This window comes from Amblyomma americanum, chromosome 1 (genome assembly GCF_052857255.1).
Source record: "Amblyomma americanum isolate KBUSLIRL-KWMA chromosome 1, ASM5285725v1, whole genome shotgun sequence".
NCBI lineage: Eukaryota > Metazoa > Arthropoda > Arachnida > Ixodida > Ixodidae > Amblyomma > Amblyomma americanum.
In genome coordinates, this window is record NC_135497.1 from 230,148,832 (window position 1) to 230,174,351 (window position 25,520).

Here is a 25,520-nt window from a genome sequence, read left to right on the forward strand (position 1 = left end):
ACGCTGCATATGCAAGCTTCTAATTTAAGGTTCATTCAGCACCCGCGTCTGCAGTGCAGACCCTTATCAGAAAATGCGAGTGCCATCATTGTTATCTTCCCCACGCCTAATTTCACTGAATGGACCTGCAGACTAAAGCGAGCTGAAATACCTCGACATTAATCATGTGAAAAGCGGAGATCAAACTGTGTCGGATTTATCGACACCTGATATATATATATATATCAGCATTAATCATGTGAAAAGCGGAGATCAAACTGTGCCGGATTTATCGACACCTGATATATCGACACCTGATATATCGACACCTGATATATCGACACCTGATTTATCGACACCTGATGAGGTGTCGATAAATCCGGCACAGTTTAATCTCCGCTTTTCACATGATTAATGTCGAGGTATTTCAGCTCGCCGGATTTATCGACACCTTATATATATATATATATATATATATATATATATATATAAATATATATATATATATAGGGTAAAGTAAATGAGGGTCCCGTTAGACAAACTGATGAAGGGAGCCAACAGTCACCGAAACCAAGGTGCATAGGGGAACGTTATTTTTTTAATCTGTTATGCTTATCATCGGGATAATATTACTTATATTAATAAATCGCTTAAAGAAAATTACTTATATAAAGCAGCAGAAAAACAACCATGCCGCCGGTGGGATCCGAACCCACGACCTCCGAATATCGCGTCCTGTGCTCTTACCAACTAAGCTACGGCGACGGCTGTCCAATCTGCTGCTCTCGTGGGTATTTATGTTTATTTGCTGTACGCGAACCATGAGAGTGTTCACCAGCGCCACCCTCGACCATAGCGGCGGACGTAGCACGTCCTGTTATACCGCGAGTGTGACGTGGAACGTCATCTAACGGCGAGGGCGGTAACTGTTCGAGAGCCCTCTTAAGCGCAACCTGTGGCATCAAGACTGCCAGAACCGAGACCCTCGTTAAGCTATTAGCAGACAAGGTAAAGTAAATGAGGGGCCCGTTAGACAAACTTATGAAGGGAGTCAACAGTAACATTTATATATATATATATATATAGTAACATTTATGGTACAATGCAAACGTATTAAAACAGGCACGCCTGCATAGTCTGCAATCCTGCATTTTGTGGCCACTTCCCAAACAAAATGAACCGAAATTCCTACCGCCATGATGGCACCAGCCCTTTTTAAGGACCAAAATTTTGGTCCTTCATCTGGGTGCCAAGTGGTCGCTTTCATGAGCGTGACCCATCAGTACAGCACAGTTTAGTGCATCGCTCTAGTTTCCCTTTATTACACTTTTTCGTACAGGTTTGCACAGAATCTGAGTCGTAATACTCTAGTCCTTGTGCCCTCTGATTGTGCGGGTGAGGGAAGTTTCTGCTCCTGTGTTATCTTGCTGCATGGTTTGAGGCAGTGAATAGAGGTCATCCTTTAAGTTATTCATTCATTAGCTCTGTTGGAGGTGCCAGCTATTGCCTGCTTGGTTGTGAAGGTTTGCTCGAAGGGCTTTGAAAGTTTGTGAAAATGGCAGCCACAGTCCAGATTTGATTGATTATGGGGGCCAGTGTGAGTGGGATTGGCCGATCATATATATGAAATGATTTGAACCTTCTTATTCTTCTTTCTACATGGATCCTCAATGAAGCAATCTCCTTAGTTTTCCTGACTTGTTGTTCAGAAAGGGCATTCCTGTGCAGAAATGGTGGAATGTTCAGCTTAGCATTTTTGCTTGCCAAAAGGTCCTCAATCAAGAACCCCTTGTCTGCGATGACAGAATAATTTTTGTCAAACTTGAGGTTCAGAAATCCACTTTTCAGTACGACCTCCCTGTCTGAGATAGAACCTGTGTACAGCTCGGACACAAAGCTCACTAACCCGTTTGGTGAAACACAAATAAGGCCTTTAAAGGTATTTGAAGTCTGGTAAGTAGAGTAGGAGCTCGACTGGAGAGACAGCGAGGAGGGCACCTCACACTTTATATCTGTTGCATCCAATATAACCCTTGTTGTTGAGTACGTGCTGAATGCTGCCGGCATTGTTGCGTCTATTACAGCTCTTGATACACAGAGGTAGTTTGCAGAGTCTTGTGTATATTAAGTTAATCCATGACACACATATACGTGACACTGTTGACAAAGTGTTCCCAACTCTGTGTGCCAGGTCATGCTCGAAGAGGCCGAGACGAAGCCTTATAAGTACAAGGAACAGTTCATTTTCTGCCGTCAGCTTCCGCCGTCGGCCTCCGCTGGCTTTGATGCCAGCATTCCTCAAAATATTACTCCCATTCTTTCCGGGGTTGATGTAAGTCATCAATGCCAGGAAGTGCTGGTATATGATGGTATTCCTGTGTAAGCAAGGAAGTCGTCATTTGAGTGTTTAAAACGGTCAATGCCAAAGCTTGTTTTAATTTCTTTTTCTTCAAGACGTGCAGTGAGGTGGCGATTTTCTTGGAGTGAAAAGTGCAACTCTTTCTTCGTCTGGAGCAGCTGCTCCTGAAGGACTTCACATTCATATTTATGTCTGTCTATTTCATTTGCCTGTGTGGCAACCACACTCTCGAGACGTTCCACTTCAGAGATAGGCTCGCCACTACCTAATAAAGGGGTTGTACCAGAAGCAGGTGAACAGCTGGCAGTGTCTCTCACTGTTTCAGGTGCTTCGGACTCTAGAGCTGCTGCAGATGATCGATCAGTAGGCTGGTCACCAAAAAATTCTGCTGCACTGTCTTCTACAGTCAGTGCTTGAACAACAGCTTGATCTGAAATCTGATGTGCTTGTGGACAGGCGCTCAATGTTCGCTTCTTGGGTGATTTGCGAAGCTGTTGCTTTTTGCCAAAGCTGAACACGCTGGGGCAGGCTGTTTGTCGCAGTAAGTTGTTGCCGCATGATACACCAGGAATAAAGTCTGATGGCAGGAAATGCTTTGAACACACTCTTGTGCATTCTGCCACCTTGAAGTATTTCCCTTCGTCGCGCTTGATGGCGATGATCCACTTTTTGTATAATGTGGCATCTCTTGGGAAGCGATGATAAGAAACCTGCAAGTTTCAAGAGATGTACATGTAGTTAAAACCTGTATCAACAAATAATTCATCAGTAACCTATATTTGCTATACATGAATATTTTGACGAGCGCGCGACATTTAAAAATACTCCGCCTGTGAACAGCAACAGTGCAAGTGTTTGTTACCAGGCTGTTGTGGTCAATATGCATATTTGTCCAGCGGGCACTTTCGATCGCGATTTTTCGCGATGCGGATTATTAAACAAATTGCGATCGGCCGTAATCGTAGGCGATCGTGTTGTGCGCTAGAGCTCGGCAAACTCAGTGCGGTTCGGTTAGTTGGACCGCGTAAGAACGATAATTGATCACGATCGTAAGTCCCCGTGTGCCACCGGCGCGAGAATATGCGTCGACTGCTTTATCCGCACTATCCGGCATCTCAATCGCGGCGCGAAGGTTAGCCTGTACCTGAGCAAAGCTCGGCATTAATGCACGCCCTTGTGACCACTGGCTTACAAGAGCGAGCGCCATGTCCCTAATATTTACAGCCTTTGCACATTCACAGCATCTGAATTTGCTCTAACGACACGGCTGCTGTCACGGCTGTCATTACTGTTCTCGCCTCCTATGTGCACAGCTAAAGCTGCTCACTTTATTGACTGACGCGGCTAGCTGCCAGAGGCTGTGCGCCTTTCGAGGAAGCGCCTGACCACCGCAGGTTTTCCTCGTGGCACCGCTGAATGCCCGAGCGAAGCGTATTTTTAGGCGCAAAGCAGCTCGAACTGGTTCGCAACACCTACTGCTCGGCTACGCGGAAATGTAATAATTGCGAAAGTGCGGCGCCGTCCCCAGCTGGTCACGTGCTTCTACACGATTTCCCCTTTGGCTGCAAGAAAAAAGTACGCGGCGCATTATAGGCGAGCCGCTCGCTACAAGTGCGGGGCAAGGTGAATCCGCTGCTCTCACGCCCGAGGTCGCTGGACCGCCGTGTGTGTACGCTCCGCGCATTCCGGGCGTCATTTGTATTCCGCGGGTCTTTATGAGGCAAAATAACGCTTGAAAGAACGCTTGCACAAACTTCTCAAATAAACGTGCGAAATCTCCGGCCGGAACACAATCGTAACCGATGCCAATGAATTCTAGTTGAACGAATTTCATCACACCGGAACTTTCAATTCAGCGAAAATTTTGGAAAGCATTAGGATACTGCTCTTGGTCAGAATGCATAATTTCGGCAGACCTCGAGCAGTTTTCGTCAGCGAAACTGCGGGCTTAGCGATTCTGAAGCTGCGCAGCTTGCAAAATCTGGCAGCTAATCTGTGCGATGCCAAATCTCTGCTTCTACGCTCCTGGTTTGACGTACCTGCTAGCTAGTGCGTTTGCCTTAGTCGCAGTCATAGCTTCACGAGAATTTCAGCAAGAAAGGCACTAATTAATGTGACTTTGCGAAGGTCGAAGCCTTTGCCACTCAGCAGGGATTTTTAGCAGAAAAGGTTCCAAAAGCATAAAAAGAACTCGCAGAGTTTACGATGGTGACAACGTTGTATGCCCAAATTCAGCCAAAGTTACTACAATTGATCAAATTTTCTGGATTCGCATATATGCAGAAAGTTGCGTGTAAGGTGAAACAGAAGCCTTTAGGAACAGTTAGAATGTTTGATATATTTACATCAGTTAATCAAAATAAGCCAAATTTCGGTGCGGTGAACTTTAATTCTCTTCAGTGAACATTCCGAGCTGTGTGAACGAAGACACGGCCAATTAAGCTTGTCTAGCGCATATAAAAAAAAAGCACACTTCGCTACTTTCTGCCTCTTTATTTTCATTGCGTGACGCATTTTCAGCGTACTTCGTCCAAGTTTTGCCCCTAACTTCCTGCAGAGGGCGCCCTGTAGTGCCCACTATTTACAAATGGTGGGTAACTGCCACCCATTGTAGTCGGACTATATAACTGTATAATAGTGACAACTGTCTTGCTCCAGCCACAATATACAGGATGATTAATGTGTGGTGGCGCCGCGGTGGCTGAGTGGTTACGGCGTTCGGCTGCTGGCCCGAAAGACGCGGGTTCGATCCCGGCCGCGGCGGTCCAATTTCGATGGAGGCGAAATTCTAGAGGCCCGTGTACTGTGCGATGTCAGTGCACGTTAAAGAACCCCAGGGGGTCTAAATTTCCTGAGCCCTTCACTACGGCGTCCCTCATAGCCTTAGTCGCTTTGGGACGTTAAACCCCCATTAAACCTAACCAAAATTCATTTCTTTCCAGTTTGTTTACGAGCTGCTGTGTAAGCATCGGCGACATTTAGCGAAACAGTGAGTGGCAAACAGCCAATTCCCGTCACCGTTAACGTCTTGACGGTGACGGAGCGACGCCGCTGAGTGGTTGCAGTCATGGTAGCTGCGTGACGTCTGAAAGAAGCTAACCAATAGCCAACCGTGCTATGCAGGAGCGTGCGACGGAGGAGGGTGCGAGCATGAAAAAGTCGCCTGAAAGGGCCGGCTTGTCAACTTTCGCGCGTGATTGTGGGTTCTTTTGCTGCGTATAGAAGTGTATTATTTGGCTCAGGTGTTCATGACAACCGAATGCATACTGAGTGACCGACATTATGTAGTCTCCTCAGATGATGTTTCAGGGACCATGTAATCGCTCTATATGCACCCATAGTTCGGAAGCCGTCCTCTGTTTTTGTGAAAGGAAAAAGGCCTGGGGAGAGGGCATTCCTTAAGAGTTTCTGTAGTCAGACGCTCCTCGGCTGGCTGTCGTGCGCCACTGCTCATAAAAGCTTTCCACATTTAGTGCCAAGAATGTGAAATCAAAAAGGTAAAATAATGCGCCCTGCTCGCTGCACGCGCCCAGGCCCCTGGGTGCCTGGGCTCTTGGTTGTGCCGTGGTGCCAGGTAGTTATTGGTGGCACCGTTTCTCGCAGCCCCTCTCCTTCCGCCCATTATGTCCTAAGTTGCCAGGTCTTCCTCTTGGTCCGCCATTTTCGTCTACCATACCTGGCGAATATGGGGAAGGAGGTCGACGTTTCTTCCATCGGCTATACGAGACGGTGCGGGGTCGCCGGGCTGAGGTATATAGCCCACTCCCCACGGCACGTGGACAAAGGTCCATCTCCTTCCCTTTACCGCCTAGCCTTGACTGCATGGTTGGAAAACCTCCTGCATGTCTGCAAACGAACGAAGTGGCGCTGCAGTCATTAGCGGGCTCGCGGTAGGCAAAAAACCAGGGAGCGCGGAGTGGCGTAGAAGTCTACAGAACGGATTTTGGAGGCTTGTAGGCGCGTTTTTAGCTCCTTCGAATCACAAGAGTGGTTGGTGCTTTGAACTTCGTAATTCCGCTCGAATAAACGGGCTCGCGTTAACGACGTATGGCGTATTACGGGAAAATACTTTGACACTGTGTATTGTGTATGTGGTTACTGGTAAGCAGAAATCGTTGCCGTCGTGGATTCCTACGTGATACATTGAATAAACTCACAAGTCTGTGGCAGTCTGCACTAGCCGGCACTTGTAAACTGTGCATATAGTCTGTATACTAATCTGTACTAGGAGAAGCTCTGGCATCGTCTTGGCCGAGATGCGCTCTTGTCTTCTGACATACAAAACAGCGCAACAGCACACAGGGACACTGAGCAAGAACGCACACGGGCGCTAACTTCGAACAGCTTATTGTGAAACGCGAGACGGTAAACGTACGCGAAGTGGCGATACATTGCTCAGGTGCAGGACACTATTTTGTATGTCATGTGCTACCAAAAAGCCCAAACTGCCACCTTACGCCACTAAACTGCTCACGATCACGGGGTGGGGTCGGCGGTGTTGAACAGTGTCAGCCGCGGTTTATTTATTTATTTATTTATTTATTTATTTATTTATTTATTTATTTATTTATTTGCTTATTTATTTATTTATTTATTTATTTATTTATTTATTTATTTATTTATTTATTTATTTATTTATTTATTTATTTATTACGATACTCTCAGGGCCCGCAGGGCGTCATAGCGGAGGTGGGTGAGAAACATACAGAGTAAAAAGTACAGGCAAAAGGCAAAAAATCATGACGCCGACGCTTGTTCGATGACATAACTGGTGATAAGTGGCTTGAAGGAAGACGCGTCTTCAATGCAGGCGATATGGGGTGGATGGTGGTTCCATTCAGTGCTAGTCCTCGGTAAGAAATAATTAAAAAGCACATTCGTTTTACAAGTTGGGATGGCAACTTTATGCAGATGATAAACACGTGATGTTACGTATGATTGTATAGAAGAAAAAAAAAACCTGTTTTAGTGTATCATTATGAAAGCGGGAAGAACGTATTACAAACCTCACAACGTTTACAGCAGCACTGTGGAGCAATGTTTACAAAAGGATAAATGTATCAATACAAAACAGGAATCAATGAATTTGATGGAATGAAAAATAACTCTTGAATAACGAATTAAACAACGAAGCACCAAGGGCATGAAACATAACACCTCTAGCCAATGAGGTAATTGAAACAAATGTTAAGTACCAACAGTTAATTGAAACAAGATAAAGCATATATTACAACACGTTGAAATGAATGAACAGTTTTAAAATCCTGAGATAAGGTTTAAATTAAAGTCAGTTTATTGACAAAAACCGAAACAACATAAGAGGTCTTCTGCATATCATAGTTCTAATGCGAGGGTTTACATAACGTGTGTGTCTGAGGTAGTGTGCAAGTTTTTGGTGCGTTGCAATGAAAGAATTCAGATTTGTTTTTATTTCCTTGTAAACAAACAGAGCAGTACGAAGTGAAATAATGTCTAAACGAAGTATTTTTGACTTAAAGCAGTGTATGATCATGAGTGCGTAAACAATAAATGGCGCGAACTTCTTTTTTGTACAATTGATGAGGAGGTGATATTCTGCTTTGTCGTGTTGCACCATACCAACAAACAATGCTGGATTATATATAACTTCCGTGTATATATACCCGTATAACTTCCATACACGTTAAATTAGGCTCTGCTATCAACAAAATTAAGCATTCCTTGGTCACGACTGAGAAGGCCGGCACCTCGCGCACACTAAAACGGCTCCGGGCGATAATCGCGAGCCTCACTCAATCTGTGTTCTTGGTTCCTTGGGCAATTTTAAGCGCACTATGCTAATGTATTGGCGAATGAGCGTAACAGCTTCCCCGCTACGAAATCTTTGGCGCTTACAGCCAGTGACAGGGTCCAGGCCCAAACTTCACGCTTTTCTACCGCAGTCCATTGCCTACTGCGGTATTTATCCTGTCTGTTTTTTGTGCGATATCAGTGCACGTTAAAGAACCCCAGGTGGTCAAAATTTCTGGAGCCCTTCACTATGGCGTTTCTCATAGCCATAGTCGCTTTGGGACGTTAAACCCCCCTAAACCAAACCAAACCAATCTACACAGACATAAATACAACGCGCCTCTGTTGGTGTACTACAGTCGCAGCTTGTATTTGAAGGCTGCATAAAGAGGACTGAAAAGAGCGTTTGCTAGGCGGCAAAAGTTTCATCTACGCTGAGTGCTCTCGCTATGGCAGATAGGGCTAAAAAATGGAAATATAATGCGCCTGCGTAGCCGTCACATTCGAAAGCACATTGGCGACCAGTTTCTTTACATTCGCTATTCTCAAGTCTCAGAAGAGTATCGTGAATACGTTCCCCTCCACCCTCCCTCCCAATTTCTGGTAGATAATGCGGAGGGTCTGTGTTTGTCAATTGCCGGTTTGTGCGTGAATGAGCGAGAGGCTTTCAATACTAACAAGTGTACGCGAAGCAGTTGCCGAATATTGACACTGATAAGCTTACAATTAGCGAAGTAAACTTAGTGAAAAAATTACCCCTCGACGTAATGGTGCGGTTACCATGGTAACTGGTGCGGCTACCATGGTTACGAGGTTACCAACCGCGTAAGGGACACCCCTGTCCGCAGGCCATAAACTCTCCGAGGGTTCTTCCCAGATTATAAGCTTCTCCTATTGCGTGCACATCAACAGTGTCTGTACAAACCTTTTATATAATTACATACCGCTTAGTGCCGCTACTGTAATAAGTAGTCATCAGAATGGCACCATCATCATTCTGGCTCTCCTGTCTCACAAGAATCTCAGAATTGTTTTTAACTGAAAAAAAATTCTTTAGCGCTTTTTTTTTAGTTTTCTGAGGTCTAGCAGCCGACCTCAACCTCAAAACGTGCGGTTGAGGTGAGGTTGAGTGAGGTCGCCAGTGGCCTCAGGAAAAGTGAGGTGAGGGCGTCTCGGGAGACCTCAACCTCAAATGAGGTTGAGGTTGACTGAGGTCGGAAAATTTTTTTTGAGGTTTAGTTGAGGTCACGATTTTTGAGTTCAAATGCCCACCCCTGGCACCCTGGGCACAATGCAGCCGCGCAGCCCCGTCCCTATTGTACCATTGCGACCGTTGCGGTAGCTGTGGTGAGCACGGGCAGGCGGAACCTGTTTTGCCTAAAGTACGAAAGTCGCTACTGACAGCGCCAAGGCATCTTCGTGACGTCGCGGCGTGGAGGATATGACACTTATACCAAACACTACGTAGGTAAGCGTGTACAGGCTTACGTGCGGGACGTTGCGCTGTTTGTCACAAAGGCGACCGGAGGCGCAGATAAGATTATGATGATTATATGGCTATTCCCTTTGCATCGAATGGGTGACCGTTTTTTGTCCCAGTCGTTCAGCCTAGCCTTGAGCCTAGTGGCACCACCTGGTTTTAAAAACAAAAACCATTTTTGTCAGCAAACCGACATTCTTTATAAGGTTTAGGAGAGGCAGAATCGTCACTCGAAATAAAAATAAACCAAATTTATCACTCATAGATACTGCTCCAGGTGATATGAGACAAAACGAAAGGCCGATGCCCCATTTATGACCACACTTGGGAGTAACTAAATTACTCTAAAAATTACTGCAATTTAATTAAATTATTTTTCCTGGTAATTTTTCATGCAATGAATTATTTCTGGTGTATTAATTTTGTAATGTAATGAGCTGCCGGCGGCAGTAATTTTGCAGCAAAAGTAATTAATTTATAGCGAAATTACTTTCATTCAAATGCACTGCTACTCTTTGTGTCGGCCGAGCTTTGATCTCTCGTGCATTATGCTGGGCTCCTCGAAAGCAGGAATGAAGCACGGCAAGAGCGTAGGACTGTGCCTCCGAGACCACCGGTGTGGTCTTTTGGGTCGCTGCCCGCGGGTATTGGATCGGTAGGCAGCAGTTGTTGGGAGGTGTTGGATTCACACAGGTCACGTACGTGGTCGGGGTTGGAGCATAAAAGACGAGGCTGAAGGCGGGGTTACGCAGAGGAAAAAAAAGGCAAGGACTTCATACAGGGCATTGCGATCTTACCAGAGTTGAGACGTGGCGGTCGGAGACCGAGAAGACAGCCCGCCTCCTTTCTCGGGCGGAGTGTCGTCACACACGGTGTTAACACAGTGCTGCTGTCCGGTGGCCGCCTCGAAGCCTCGTCCCCGCTCTCTCTCCGTCTGTCAGTGCAGCTGGCGCCAGGACTCCAGCTGCAGCGCAGATCCACCGGGCAGCGGGTTCTCAAGACGACCGCTTTGAAGGCGGCCGCCAGCTGAGTCTCAGGTCGCCCGCGCCACTCGACCAGGAGCGACGGCAGCTAGAGTAGCACGCTGGGCCTTCCCTTCTCCCGCTCGCCACACCTTTTCTCCCGAACTCGCAGTCACCAAAAAAAAAGGGGGGAGGCGGTGCTCCAGTGGCTTCGCTGAGGCCACGCTTGCCGCTGCCTCTAATTTAAAGTGACACTCAGGCCCGGGGGTTCGGCTGGTTCGGCGTGCGGTGCGCTCGGAAGGATAGGGGCACTATCGCAACGTTGTCGTCTAGGGCGCAAAAAAGAAAAAGTGGGAGGGGGGAAGCGGCACCTTTCCATCAAAATAGCGATGCCGTGCAGTTTTGCCAGAGCTCGGCATAAGTAGTACTAGTAAGAGACTTTATAGGTGAAAAGCACATCAGAGTCCATATTCCCCAACAGAGTCCCCAAGCAGGTAGATGCAAGGCAGCGCCGAAGCGGCAGGTGGCGCACGTCTAGTCAGGCGTCAGAAGCGCCAGGAACACAGAAGCGTCAGAAGCGTCCAGGGAACACAGATATTCCAAGAAGAGGGGGGAACCAAAACCCGAAGTAGACAGAAAATGGGATACCTTTATAAAGTGTAGAAGGGACGCATCCTATTTGATTAATGAGAAAATTAGAAGAACGGGGGCCCAATGGATGTCAAAAGTAAATAAAAAGGATAGAAAAGCAGCCCAAAAATTCTGGAAACATCTAAATGCAATGAGTAATAAGACTAGGCTAGAACAAAGGTTTATTGTTACAGATGAGGGTATTTGACTAGAAGGGGATGAAGCAATAAAACACATAGGAACAAGGACGACGGAAAAATTTACAGCAAAGCACGTGGTACATAATTTATCGAAGGAGAATAGACCGGTTACAGCAATAGCTCCACTTGAGCAAGGAGAGTGGGAAAGGGCAGAGAAGAAGGTTCCTAGTGGCACATCAACAGGACCAGATGGTATCCCGATTATGTTGATAAAGAAGTTAGGTCCAAAATCCAAGCAAACATTAATACAGGCAGCGAACAAAATGATAGTGGATGAGAAAGTCCCCGATGAATGACGATTAAGTAGAATGAACATGATATATAAGGGAAAGGGAGACAAAGCAGACGTAAGTAACTATCGTCACATAACAGTGACATCTGTGGTTTAGAGGGTGGTGATGCAGATTATAAAGGATAGACTGCAGGCTTGGGTGGAGTACGAGGGGGTGCTAGGGGAACTACAGACTGGGTTCCGGAAACAAAGGAGGTTGGAGGACAATCTATTTTCATTGACACAGTGTATAGAAATTGCGGAAAAGGAACATAAGCCCTTATGGCTAGCATTTCTGGATATTAGGGGAGCCTATGACAACGTTACTCAGGAGCATTTGTGGGACATACTGGGCACATTGGATGTGGAAAATGGAGTAATTAACCTTTTAAAAGATATATATAGAGGTAACAGAGTGCTCATAAAATGGGAAAAAGATGTATCAGGGCCTGTAGAAATACAGCGGGGGCTTAGACAAGGATGTCCTCTGTCCCCTTTGTTGTTCATGTTGTACCTGCAAGGGTTGGAGACCAAGCTAGAGGGGAGCGGACTAGGCTTCAACCTATCTTTTTTCAAGCAAGGGGAATGGATTAAACAGACATTACCGGGAATAATATACGCGGACGATATAGTGATAATGGCTGACAACAAGGAAGACCTGCAGAAGTTGTTAGACATATGCAGTACAGAGGGAGATAGATTAGGCTTCAAGTATAGTAAGGAAAAATCTGCAGTCATGATATTTAATGAAGAGGGCGGCGAGCATAGAATACAGGAGTTCGTGCTAAATGTAGTGAATGAGTACAAGTGTCTTGGGTGTGGATAAATAACAGTGTTGAGTATCTGACAGAGCATGAAAAATATGTAATGAATAAGGCTAGTAGGAATGCAGCTGTCATGAAAAATAGGGCACTGTGGAATTACAATAGGTATGAGGTGGTAAGAGGGATCTGGAAAGGGGTGATGGTCCCTAGCCTGACCTTCGGGAATGCGGTCCTGTGTATGAGGCCAGATGTTCAAGCAAGGCTGGAAATTAGACAACGGGGAGTAGGGAGGTTAGCTTTGGGAGCACATGGCAATACACCAAATCAGGGGGTACAGGGGGATATGGGATGGGCGTCTTTCGAGAGCAGAGAGGCTAGCAGTAAGATAGCATTTGAGGAACGATTGAGAAGGATGGAGGAAAAGCGGTGGGCTAGGAAAGTTCTCAGATACCTGTATATAAAGAATGTTGACACGAAATGGAGAAAGCGAACTAGAAAATTGACAAGCAAATATCTGGACAGCAGTAAGGGGGCAAATCAGCAATTATCGGTTAAGAAAAAGGTTAAAGAAACAGAGAGAGCTCTGTGGAAAACAGGGATGCTGAAGAAATCGGCACTGGGAACATACCGGACCTTTAAACAAGAAATTGTCAAAGAAAATATCTATGAAAATTATGGGGGAAGCTCTTTGTTGTTTGAGGCCAGGACTGGAGTTTTGCGGACTAAGACGTATAGAGTCAGGTACCACGAGATAGACACGTTGTGCATTGCGTGTGGAGAGGAGGAGGAAACGGCTGAACACTTGATACTTTTCTGTAAAGGGCTTCACCCTACAGTGGAAAGCAGCGGGGCTGACTTACCCAGGGCATTGGGGTTTAGGGATAGTGAAGGGAAAGTGGATTTTAAGAGGTTAGAAGTAACCAAGCGAAGGTTATCTGATTGGTGGCTAAAAGCAAGACAGGAGTAAAATTTCACAAGATATGGCTAGGTGGCTTGAGCCACCGCCCGATTTAAAGAGTTCAGCCGTATCCATCCATCCATCCATCCATCCATCGTTGCCGAGGCACTCCCAAGGTTAGGCTTGCTAAGGGCACTGCAGTGGTGCCTGATTGCACTTATCACCACGAGGCGCGAGGGGCAGCCGGCAGAAATGCGCAAGGCGCGAACATTAGCGAGCGCAAGCTGCCGAGGTCAATACTTGGGACCATCGAGACAATAAATAACCTGCACCAGGCACTTCAAATGGTAGATACAGCTCCAGGCAGCAAAGTGTTGAATTCGCCGCTCGTGTCTTAAGCGCATTGAAGATCACGACTGTTCGGCCATGCGCTTTTGGTTTATTTTTTTTTTTGGCGTTGCCTTATTTTATACTGACCCGCGCTCAAGGAAGAAAGAGGGATGGAGCAATTGTCGCCTGGGACGGAATTTGGCGGAAAGACGAAGGAATGTGTGTTTGGAAGGTTGGTGTTTCCTTGACTCTGTTTACTAAAAAGTTATTTAAAAGTAACTGCATTATACTTTTCGCAATTATAATTTAATGTCATTACTTTTTTGCGAGTGGTGATTGGTAATGTAAAGTAATCACTTACGCGGGTTATTAGGAAATTAATTAATAATGTGGCTTAGTTCATTTTCTAAAGTAATTTCGCCATTTATGTTCATCACCAGGGAACGTACTGAAAAACCTATAGTAACAAGTACAATGACGAATTTACTCCCAAGCCCCATCAACCCCCCCCCCCCCCTCGCTGCACCTCTGACGCAGAGCGATTGTGCCCAGCTGCACTTGAACTGCCAGAACCGCCTGCAAATTCACTTTACGGAAGTAGTACAGCCAGTGTAGCCACATCGAACTCCAGTTTTCTCTCGGTCGTCGGACACATTTTTGCACCTTCCCTTACCAACTTTCCTCCTGATCCCGACGCAAAATTTTCACTAGGCCACTGATGTAATTTTCCACTTCCGTGAAGGCTTGCGCGAGAAATATTCTTGTGTGAATGGCATATCTAGACAGATGAAAGCAAGGCAGGGCCATTTGTTAGCGTCTTTTTCACGTTCTAAAGGGAGAGAGGGCAAGATGCACCGAAACCGGATACATGATTAACTGTTTGTTCGCCTTGCTGCGCTCACCAAGCACCTCCCTATCTCGCATCAAGCGAGCGCACTTCAAAGGTCCCCACTCCAGTCCCTGGAACGGTCAAGTGCCGCACTTGACGGCAGCAGGCTTTCACGTGTTCTGCACTTTGACCCGGATCGCAGTCAAGAGTACTGCCAGGCACTACCGTATGTCCATGCGGCGCAGAAAGCTTGAAAAAAAAAAGGTCCCCAGGTGGAGGTGAGGCACAATTGTCATCTCAAATTCTCCTCTGCTGCCCGATAGGCATGAACCGGAAGACGCTACCGACAGTATTGCCCCCCCAAACACACACTTTTTTTGAAGAGGCTTGTGCACGCCTATAATGGCATCTGCACATCTCCAGCCTGCAGATCAAACACGAGGAGCTGCGCCAGTCACAAGAATAAATTTATTCGCAACGACTGCGTCATTGTCGAAGAAATCGCAGGCAGTCATTGCAATCTTGCTTTCGGCTTCGCATTTTAAACCCGCACAAATTTCCTCCTAACCGGGAAGTGAAATCGATTCTTTATTTTGGATTGCGGTTTCCCATCTAAACTCTCCCTCTCACCTCTTTCACCCTTTCTACCAGCACGCTGGCAGCGGTAGTGACGGCTAAGCTGTCAAGTGGCCCGTGCACTATGGGCAAAAAAAAAAAAACACTTTTTTTTCCTCCATGCTGCGCACTTTCCAACTTCTCTCGTGCACTCAGCATCTTTTGGTCCCTGTAAAGATCTGCCGCACGGTTTAAGTTTTGATAATTGGGGAGGGGGGGGGGGGGGGGTGAATGTGTATCACAAGAACGAGTACATCGTCCCCTTTTAAGCTCTAACATCAGTTCCAGCAATTTTTCCTAACAGTGCTCTTTGGAATGGAAAGGACAATAAAGCGTGGTTCTTGCCTGTTGCAAGCGTCATGCCAGCTTATAGTGCTTGAAAACAATATGCTTCTGCTGAATGCACAATGCGACAGGCTTCCTTTAAGCCATTCTCGGTTCTTGTTTGGTAATCAGTAAATTTGTAAACTTTAGAAAGCAGCGCCCTTTAAAACTGCAGCCGCGCGAACGAGCCCAGAACGCGTAGGCAGCTGAATTGACTACATTCATTTTCTTTTTTATCCAACAACAACAAAAATCCTAGTTACTTCGCAGTTACCAGCTGGCAGACTGCTGGCTGTTTTCCAGCAAAAAATACCATCGCCAATTTTATGGCGCAATGTAGTGCCATGCGGCTGAAGTAGCTGTCAAAGCTTTGACGGATGTGCCGGCATAGAACAATAAAATGTGTGAACCACATCTCGGGCTTGCTCACGAATGCCCGGCGGGACGCTCAACGTCGTCGACAGATGGCGACACGGAGCAAGGCTGTGCTTCCGCGAGGCGGCTAACCTCAAACTCGAATTCATTCTGACCATCGCCGCTTTGGCTCCGGAGTTGTAGAGTGCCGCTCCTGTTGCTGGCGCATGCATTTGCGCGCTTTCGTCGTTTCATAAGGAAGTGGAGGGAATGTAGGTATTGAAGCGGTTCCATTCTGAAAAGTGTCTGTGCGCTGACAGTCGCGTGACGCCTCAAGACGCTGTGGACACGCCGCGTGTTTTGCGGACGCTTGCATTTACGTAAATCATGCTTTCCTCGCGTGGGAGCACAGCCATGACATTGCTTCGTCGCACCAAGCCCACTGGTCCGTACGCTGATTCGAGCTCAGTGCCATACAGCTGCAAGGTGAGAGTTCTTCAGTGTTTTACTCTTCAGCGTTCAAGCGGTCCTGTCAATACGACGATGTCCGGATAAAAACATCACCGGCGAGATGTGCACGTGACTACGTTTTGTATTGTTTACATGCCGGTGTGAAACGTGTCTACCTTGTTCCCACTGTGTGATGGTTGGTGTTGACGAGATTAACGCATGCGCATGAGCTAAGATCACCTACCGTGCGTTTAGAACATACTGTTTTAAATGTAAAAGCACACCAAAACGAGGAACCTCGTACAGACAACGCGGCATTGCGCCCGCAGTGACTTGTATGTACACACTTTTCAAGTTAAGCACTGCCGTGTGATTTAAGTTGAACATTATTTTCGTTGTCTTGTATAACGTGTCGTCTGTACTTGCTCATTTACTCGTGTTTTGTATGTTTGCAGCCAGATCACCTGTCCTGTTAAAACTAATTTTTATCATTTGTCATATACACCTCATCAGGTGCTAATACAATGTGCATGTCACATTGTGTTTGCACTTTTTGTAGTGTCCTACGTACGGGAAGTGCCCATAGACACAGCAAGTTTACTTCTCCCTTTCCTTGTTCCTTGTGAACTCCTCATCTTGTTGACCTTAACAAGATGCAATTTTTTTTTCTGTTATAGCTTCGGACGCAATGTTAAGCCTTGTTTACGGCTCATTTACAGCTGTAAATTCAACACGAGCCCAGACGCTACAGCTGCGATGTAACGGATAATTTTCGCCTTTAAGGGCAGAGGTGAATTTATATGCAACTGTCATTTTACAGTGCACAAACAATAGCTGCAGGAGCTCGTCCCTTACTGATTATGGCCAGTGTCATTTTATGTGTCCATTTTGTGCGAGTGAAAACACAGGTCTGGAAGGTTACCCTACCAGATAAATTCGTTTACTTCCAAAAATTGACGTAAACACATCGAAGGTCACTTAACTGGTTGCCCATTCGGAAGGGCGCATGTGTTGGCCACAGTGCGATCATTCCTCTAAGCGGAATTTTTCTTGTTATTTCGTTGATGATAATATATGTTCACTTGTTTCTCGCGCTGTCTGAGCACATGCAACTGCCACACATGCAACCAGATGCGTTTGTACTGCCGTTTTCAAGCCGTTTATTTTCATTTTAGCGAAACATCTAATTCAGTTCTGTCCCACTTGCCTACTACTGTGCTCTGAAGAAAACGTGCAAGGGTTGAAGCGCGTAACGTTACTTAGTTGTAATAATTTTCCATCGGCGTGGTAAAACTCACAGCAACAGGGACAAACGGGAGGAGCGGCAGGTGAACGCCCGTAACAGCGGATGCATAGCAAGTCGGCTGAGTCAAACAAGCGCGAAAGGAAAGGCAGGGAAGGGGGTCAAAAACTGCGACCTGTTTGTCTGAGGCTCCGAGCAATCTTTCCTCTCGCAAACTCGGACAGGCACTGTCAGCTGGGTGACAGTGTTCTTGTTACAGCTCCGCAGGGGAGCTGCAACCAGCTTTAACGGTATGTAACTGAAACACCGTCACGTTGGCTTCATCTGGCCGGCCGCGTGAGAACCCTTCCTTCACACTGTGGGCGACTGTCACCGTGAAATACACGAGCGTAGTTTTGTAGATCTGTGGCGTTGAACCACTAATCAGAAAAAAAAACTAACCACCCTCCAAGCTGCTACGTACGAAGGCCACTCCTCTGCGATGCTAAGGCTTCCTAAGTAGGAATGTGGAGATATTCGGCAGTTATTATTAGAGAGCTTTAGCTCTACCGTACGGTAAACCGCGGCAAGTGCTACGTACGGCAAATGTGCTTGTCAAGTCTGGCAACGGTAGCAACGGCAACGCGTTATAGTACTTGCCGTACGGCTAATCGGCTATGCTTAAACTCTATTATTTCGGGTAGCAGGCTGTGTCGGCCACCGTAGTCGTTTCATTTCCGGAAAATACGAAAGGTGAAAACATTTTTTGACTTAACAGTGGCCAAAAGAGAGAGCAGTTGGTGCACCTGGTTTGGTGCTCTGGCGTAAGCCAAGAAGTTGGCAGGGATGGTGACCATGTCTCTGTTCACCTTTATTTTTCGCAGGTGTTTCCTAGCGAGCCACTGTGGTGCTGTCACTATATGTGTTATGAGAGGCGGACTTTATTGTTGTCTCCAGTCTGACCGGCCCCTGCTCTTAATGTCACCTCTCGCGCAGTCGGCTCTCACACTGCTGACCTCCAGGTGACGCACAGACTTCCGAGAAACCTTTAATCCTCCGCTTTAAATACACTGCATCATTTCGGACTTGGTTTAGTAAATGTATAACGCATTCGACGCCTATATTTGAGTTATATATCAGGGACCCTTTATTATTCCGCGTAAAATTCCAGCAGACAATATTGCGCATGTCTGACCCATAATGTCCTTCTCCATCGAATTTAACGCTTGTTTTGCAAGCATAAATCAGGGCGCGCGCGCGCCTGAGAAACTACGCCAATCCGTTCACAGAGGTTCATGCTGTCACGAAAACTAGACGCGGCCTTAATGAGCACGAGCTACGTCGGCGGCCTGCTGTCAACGCCGTTGGATTCTTCGTCTAACCGGAGGGAACTCGAGAGAGAAGAAAGGCAACAGCGATGTTTGACATTGCCAAACATTTGGAGAAAGAGAGCTTTCTCTAGAGGCATGAAGTGAGTGCTTCATATCTGGGATTTCCATTGCGAGGGGTTTTAACCTTCCAGACTCGTTGACGGGAAGAAGGAATCGCCGTTGTTGGTGATTTGATGACGCGAGGATTGGAGGTTGTGTTAAGACAATGCGGATTTGTGGGTCGCTCTTGAAGGGGGGCGGTTCAGAGGTGGGGAGGGGGGGGGGGGATGGTCCCAATTGTTGCATTTCATCGACTTATTGCTCTGCGAGAGAAATACTACCGCCTTGCATGACCTTTGTTCGCTTCATTTTCTTTGCGTTTTCCTTCGAACTGGCGGCTGCGTGAACACCGTCTCACGTCTTACGGGAGTCGTTACCGCGGCAGTTTGTCACCTCAGGCGCACTGATTGCCGAGCAATCATTCGTTTTGCTTCGCATTTTGCGGCGGTGTCGTGCGAGGTAGAGGGGCCACATTGTTCCGAGGTTGAGGCTTCCGATTGCGCTATGCTCTTTCAAACTTCTGTCAGCACCCAGATCGTGTTTACGCGCACTTGTCGGCTTTCTACCTTTTCACCTCACCCCCTTTTTTTTTTTCTGATGTAGAATGCGCATACAAACGAACTTGGTTTCCTCTCTTGTTGTAGTGGTATTTGAAGACCGATGTTTTTGGCTGTTTTTCGTTCGTTTAGAAAAGTTCGAAACTGCTTTTTCTTTTTTTGCCTTTGCCTTTTTGGTTCATTCTCACCAGTTGTAGCCGAGCTTGGCAGTGCAGTGATGAGCTCGAATTGATTTGAAAGGCAGTATAAATAAAGAGTTTCGCTAACCGCCGTAATAACCGGAATAAACAGCTACTGCAATCGTAGTCGGTCTCCCAGAGCCTTCAGTCTGATTGGCTTGACCTAGCCACATTCGCCTGAAGCTCCGATGGAGGTCGTCGTTGTGAGCCTGGGCTGTGCATATTCACCGTTGCTTCAGTTCTCTGCGTTCAGTGCATGTATCCCCCCCCCCCCCCTCGCTCTCTCTTTTGATATCACTGTATGAAGTGAAAGCAGGGTCGGTATATTATAATCATTCCTTCCGATTCGATTCCATTTTTTTTTTACTTTCCACCATTCGCCATTGGCTCAAGCGACGCCGCACCTTAGGCTGCAGCGCACGTGGGCGTGGCGTCACTGCAGCCAGTGGGGAAGGGCGGAATTCAAATTTTGTCGTGTCGTTCGTTTTTCTTTGCAATTAGTGACTCAGTCTGCTGTTCTCTTTTTTATTTTGTCGTGCACTTATCGCAGCGCGCAAACCGGTTCCAGGGATTTGTTTATATCTACCGTGCTGTCCATCCTCCTCTCAAGCACTGGCAGCGGTGGGCTCCACTCGGCAAACATGTCAGCTGCAATTGGTGCTCTTACATGCGCTCTTTCTGTCGTGTGCATTGCACTAGTCGGTGTAAACGGGTGCACGCGTGTGCGCTATCGCGCAACAGCGGCCGTTATTTTGCACGCGTCCACTACTCGAGCAGCCCCTCCAGATACGGTCAGCTAAATAGCTTGGCAAACATCGGGGGGCCGTTGCAAGCCGAGACGGCGAGCAAGCTGCGAATGTGGCGCTTCGCGGCTAATTGCGTGCGGTTGGTGCGAGACCGCGCGCAAGCTGCTCGAGTCCTGCCCCCTTTCCCTCCGCCCTGAGTCGAAAGGGTTGCTCCTCTTGCTCCCGCAAGAGTTGGAAGCAGGTTGCGGACGCAACTTGCTGTGCCATTTCTTCTCTGTTGAAATTCAGCGATTGTGCCCGATTCGGCAGTATCTTTTCTATGCTCTTTTTTTACCGAGCACGTGGTCGTAGACTCGGTACACGGACGTGGTAGGCGCTTTCGTGTAGCAACTGAGAAATAAAAGAAGAGAAATACACCACCAATGCCTCCAGATTTGATTAAATGACTGATTAAATGAATGTCATTCGTGTAGCCACCGCCTCTCTATCGCTCTACAGCATACAGGTCATGGCGAGGCTTAGGCGCTCGCTTGTGTGTTGTCTTTCAACAACGCGCCTGTAGTTTCCTACCCCATGAGGCTACGCAGCGTAAGCAGCGGCGTTGGCAAAGCAATGGTCTTTGTCGCCGCAGCCACGCTACGGCGAAGTACAGCCGGTAGATACCAGTAGTGGAAGCTCTAACGTTCCGGGTGCGTCGAAGCGTGAAGAAACACGACACGCCATTGAAAACGACGCTGGCGATCCTCCACCGACTCGGTCGCGGCCCTCCAGCGAAACCAGAAGTCGAGCGACTACTTTTTCGTAAAGGCTCCGATGTCGCGTTGCGGGAAAAAAAAATAAACGTCAGGATATTTTTTTTTCATGTTGACTCCGATTGAAAACAAAAAAAAACGAAAAAGAACTTGTTTTTGAGAAACTTGTTTGTTTCCCCCAAACTTTCAGTGTTTTTTTCGACCTCCTCCACATCTCTAGTCGTGCCTTGCTGACGTAGTTCCCGAGCACAGCTGTCCATTTGACAGTATCGTGAGAGCTACAAGTGCGTTATCCTGGCCGCCATTACCTCAAAACATGCGGGGCATTTTGAAGCCCTTATCGGTGCAGGAGACACGGCGTCATTACATCTCTCCTAGTTAACTTTCCTGCCCTTCTCTGATGGGATGGCGGATTGGGCTTGTCGGATGCTCGTCGGATGGCCGGTGATCGAATATACGCGGCGGTTAGCAGTACGAAGAGCCTTCAGGTCTTCGTCCGCTCGTCTGGCGACACGTTGCCGGTTTGGGGCAGCAGATGCAGCTTTTTAGCAAACCAAACTGATTTATTAAAGACAGAATTGACATACAAGACAGTGAGGATAAGGCAGTTAAAAAGGGGGGCTGTTTAAAAGCGACCGAGACTGAGACTCTGCGCACTCCTGCAAGGTCTTTGTTTCAGCGGGTTTTAATCTCTTCGATACTTCGGCGGAGCTTTAGTAACCAGCTTTCGCCCAATTTTAACTAATAGCAGTGCAATGGAACCGTATGTGCTAGTGGGCGGAGCCCAGGGCTCCCTGGTCCAAGCCCAGTCGACCCCGCACCTCCTGGAACGTGCAGGGCGCGTGGTTCCGCGTACGCATCTCGCTGCATGCGCATTCCATCGAGTGCCACGCATCGGATTTGCCGTATCCGCTGACAGCAAAGGAATTTCTTCAGCGGGACAAGGGTCGTCCACTTCCTGCGACTCTGACAAGATAGTTCGGAGTCCTTCTCCCAATTTTCCCACGGCTTTGGGCAGCGTCCGGAATCAAGGAGCAGACGAAAAACCCTGCGGCTGCTTCTTGCATTCATTGAGAAGACCCACCTTCGAGCGCGTCTCTAGCTCGTTTTTTTTTTCGTTTTTTTTTGCCCCCACCCTGACCCATCCCTTGGCCGGGCTCCTTCGAGCGCGCTTCTAGCTGTTCTTTTTTTTCTTTCTCTCCCTGGCTTCTCTCTCCTCAGGCCTGGCCCTTCACTCACTGTCACTTCCCTTCCTCTCTCTCTCGCAACCCCCCCCCCCCCCCCACACGCACACACACAGCGCAGGGACGATCCCCCTCAAAGAGAGAGAGAATTTTTCGCGCTGTGCCCCCCTTTCCACTCCCAACAAGAATCACAACTCGCGCTATGCACTGTCCCTTCTACTCCTCGTGCTCTGTCGGTCAGCAGGGGATGAGTCGGCGCAGAGCCGAAAGGATTAGTGCCGGTAGCCGGCATCGAGGCACCCTACGCGCGGGCGTCGCGCCTCTCAGTGAATTCCTCTATTTCCCACGGGGATGACCGTTCCCGGGAACAGGTGCGGGGCACTTACTAGACGTGTTTAGCATACGGATTACTGGACCCCTCCTGCGCACGCGCAATGGCTTCCCCTGACCCCAACAATTGCCACTTGCGCATGCCCAAGAGGGGTCCGGTAAACCGGTATATGTCTCCGGTATGCTAAAAACGTCTACTGTCAGTACGTTCCCGTACCCAGCCGGCTGACGGCGGCTGGCCGTCTATTTCAGCGTAAAATAAGCACCAAAGAGAGCTTCTTCCTTCAGGGCCATTCGTGCAGCGCGACGTATAAAAGGCTCGTCGACCAGGCATGTTTGCAACTATAAAGGAACTGGAAGACAAGAAAAATTGTAGACGACACTTAGGCTTCGTCGTTAAGGGCATGACGCGGTAGCGTAATTGGTTAATTCCCATGTATGCGGAAGGTCGTTCTCTCCTATAAAATCATAGATCTCTGTGAGTCCCTCAATACTCCTCCTGGCGCACTGGTGCAGCGGATAAGCGATGCGCCACTGCTCCGCGATGGCAGGGTACTCCCAGCGGCGGGCCATGTGCGGCCCAGGTTGTCCATCCTGAGCGACCATTCATTAATTTAACTGCCGCCCGCCACGGTGGGCAGTTTGCTCGCTACCTGGTGGGCAGGTTGTGACGACGCCGCAAGGTCAGGTGAAATAGGTGAGGCCCACCTGCCTCCTATAGGTTCCAGAGCCATGCCCGTGGTTTTTCGCTCACAACGACGACACCTTTCTGGAGAACGGGGGCCTTTAACGGTATCGCAGTAAAGAAAAAAAAGAGGCCCGATCTTTCGGCTTCACCTTACCATCTGTCTGGCTGGTGTCCTGCAGTCAGAATACAAGAAAAGAACCGTATGGTTGTGCTCATTGCAGTCCACAGTAGCGCTTCAAAAATAAACTGTTCCCAGTAAGTACGGTCGGTGCATTTTCGCCCGGTCCATTATCCGTACTGCGAGTTTGCATATGACCGTAGCGTCAGTACATTGTAAACGCTTAGTCCCAATAAAAACTGCCCATAATTCGAGTCGTCCATACTAACGATGGTCGTATTAACCAGGCACGACTGCATGCACGATACATATAATCGGACCACATGGCGTCGCAGCCCAGCAGTCTGGGCGCAGCTTTTGCAATGCGCGTGCTGCTGTGCTGTAGTCGCAGTCGCGTGAGTCACGCATGGTTCACCTACTCCATCTGTGACAGGGGCGAAACAAAACGGGGTCGGAATTCGCATTTAGTTTTCAATGTCAGACAGTGAACAAACATTCGGGCACCGAAAGGTGCCCTTCTCATTCACGGTTTAAAGAACACCTACTCGAGGCCCGATCAAGGACATTTCTGAGAAAGAACCCGCACGTAGGTTTCCGGGGGGGGGGGGGGGGGGGGGGGCGGCAGCTCTTGTATCTGGCGGCGGTATAAGGAAGCTTCCAAGGGCGTCACAGTCATGTATGCACTATTGGGGACAAAAGTCTCCAGGACACGTAACCGCAGGTCTTGGTGCATAGATGCTAATTGTGCCAATGTTTCGCTTGCGGAGCCCAAGAGCAGCTTCCACAATTGTGGCTGGCAACCATCGGCTGACTTGGTTGCCAGTCGCGTATCCTGCGGAATATTGTCCCGAAAGTACACAATGGAAAACAGGGGCGTATTTTGTAAGGATTACCCGATGTATTCTGCCATTGGTAAGCGCCTCCTTTTATATTGGTAGCAAGGCCGGCTGGATGGATGGGTGATAATGGCATTACTCTTTGTGTCGGGCGGCAGCTTCTAGCCTATAATTTCCCCCTTGTTATTTTTATTTTTCCCATTTCGCTTTTAAAATGTCTAGTTCGACTATCTGTTCCTCTCCAAATTCACAGCTCCCTCGACTTCCTCCACCAATCGTCTAACCTCCCCTTCGTCAATGTTACGATTTTCTCATTCACTCGTCTGTCCTCCCAGGAAATATAGAGGGCGGGACAAAGTCGTGTGCACCTCAAAGCCAAGTGCTTTATGGTATCCGCTTCCGTTCTACAGATAGCGCACAAAATATCCACTTCAAATTTGGACCTGTACGTTTTCGGTTTCAAAACCCCTGTCCTAGCTTCGAAAGCAATTAACTGCCCCGCGAGTGATCCAATAACCGCTCTTTCTTCATGTCCTGTTTTCGGGTCCTATACATACCTAGCGCTGATTTTCCCTGCATTCTTTCCTTCCACATCTTTCTTTCTGTCTTCTTTACCTCCCCTTGCACACTAGCATTTTGGTGAGCCCCATCACTCAGCTCTAGGTACTTCGGTCTTAGCTTTCGGGTTCTCTTCGTCCATTTCGTGTTAATACTTTTCATGTATAGCTACTTGTACACCTTTTTTGCCCACCTTGTTTTAGTCTCTGATCATATTTCAGTTTGTTGACTGCCTCTCGAACCTCGAATACGCCCAGCCCGTACCTCCCTGGACTCCCTCATTCTGAGTGTTTCCACGCGCACCCAAGGCTAGCCTTTCCGCATTTCTTTGTCTGATGTCTAGACTTGATTGTACTTCTAATTTTCCGACTGCATTTCCGAACGTGAGGCCTGGTATCATAATTCCCTTCCATACACCTCTACTTGAATAAAAAGGTAGCGCAAAACAGACGACCACAGCAGAAAGACACCACAAACACGAAGCGTTCGTGTTTGTGCTGTCTTTCTACTGCGGTCGTCTTTTTTGCGCTACCTTTTTATTCAAGCATGAGCCACCAACTAGCCCAGCAACAAGTTTTATTGATACACCTCTAACCACCTCATACCTATCAGAGTTCCATAGTGCTCTATGCTACCAGTTGCAAAAATCTGTGAGTCGGCTCCTCCCAAGGCTTGTTTTACAACCAAAAGGTCTCGTTCCCAGACG

The 25,520-nt window shown here is 47.7% G+C and overlaps 1 protein-coding gene and 1 pseudogene across 1 annotated transcript in view; one reads left to right on the top strand and one right to left on the bottom strand.

Moving 5' to 3' along the window:
- Positions 1-1,479: 1,479 nt before the first annotated feature.
- LOC144116044 (uncharacterized) lies at positions 1,480-3,545 on the bottom strand (annotated as a pseudogene).
- Positions 3,546-15,932: 12,387 nt separating this feature from the next.
- LOC144114759 (medium-chain acyl-CoA ligase ACSF2, mitochondrial-like) overlaps positions 15,933-25,520 on the top strand; it is a 102,137-nt gene continuing 92,549 nt past the window's right edge. Inside the window, exon 1 of the mRNA XM_077648708.1 lies at positions 15,933-16,250. The gene's annotated coding sequence lies outside the window, so the exon portion shown is untranslated. The remainder of the gene's footprint in view (positions 16,251-25,520) is intronic.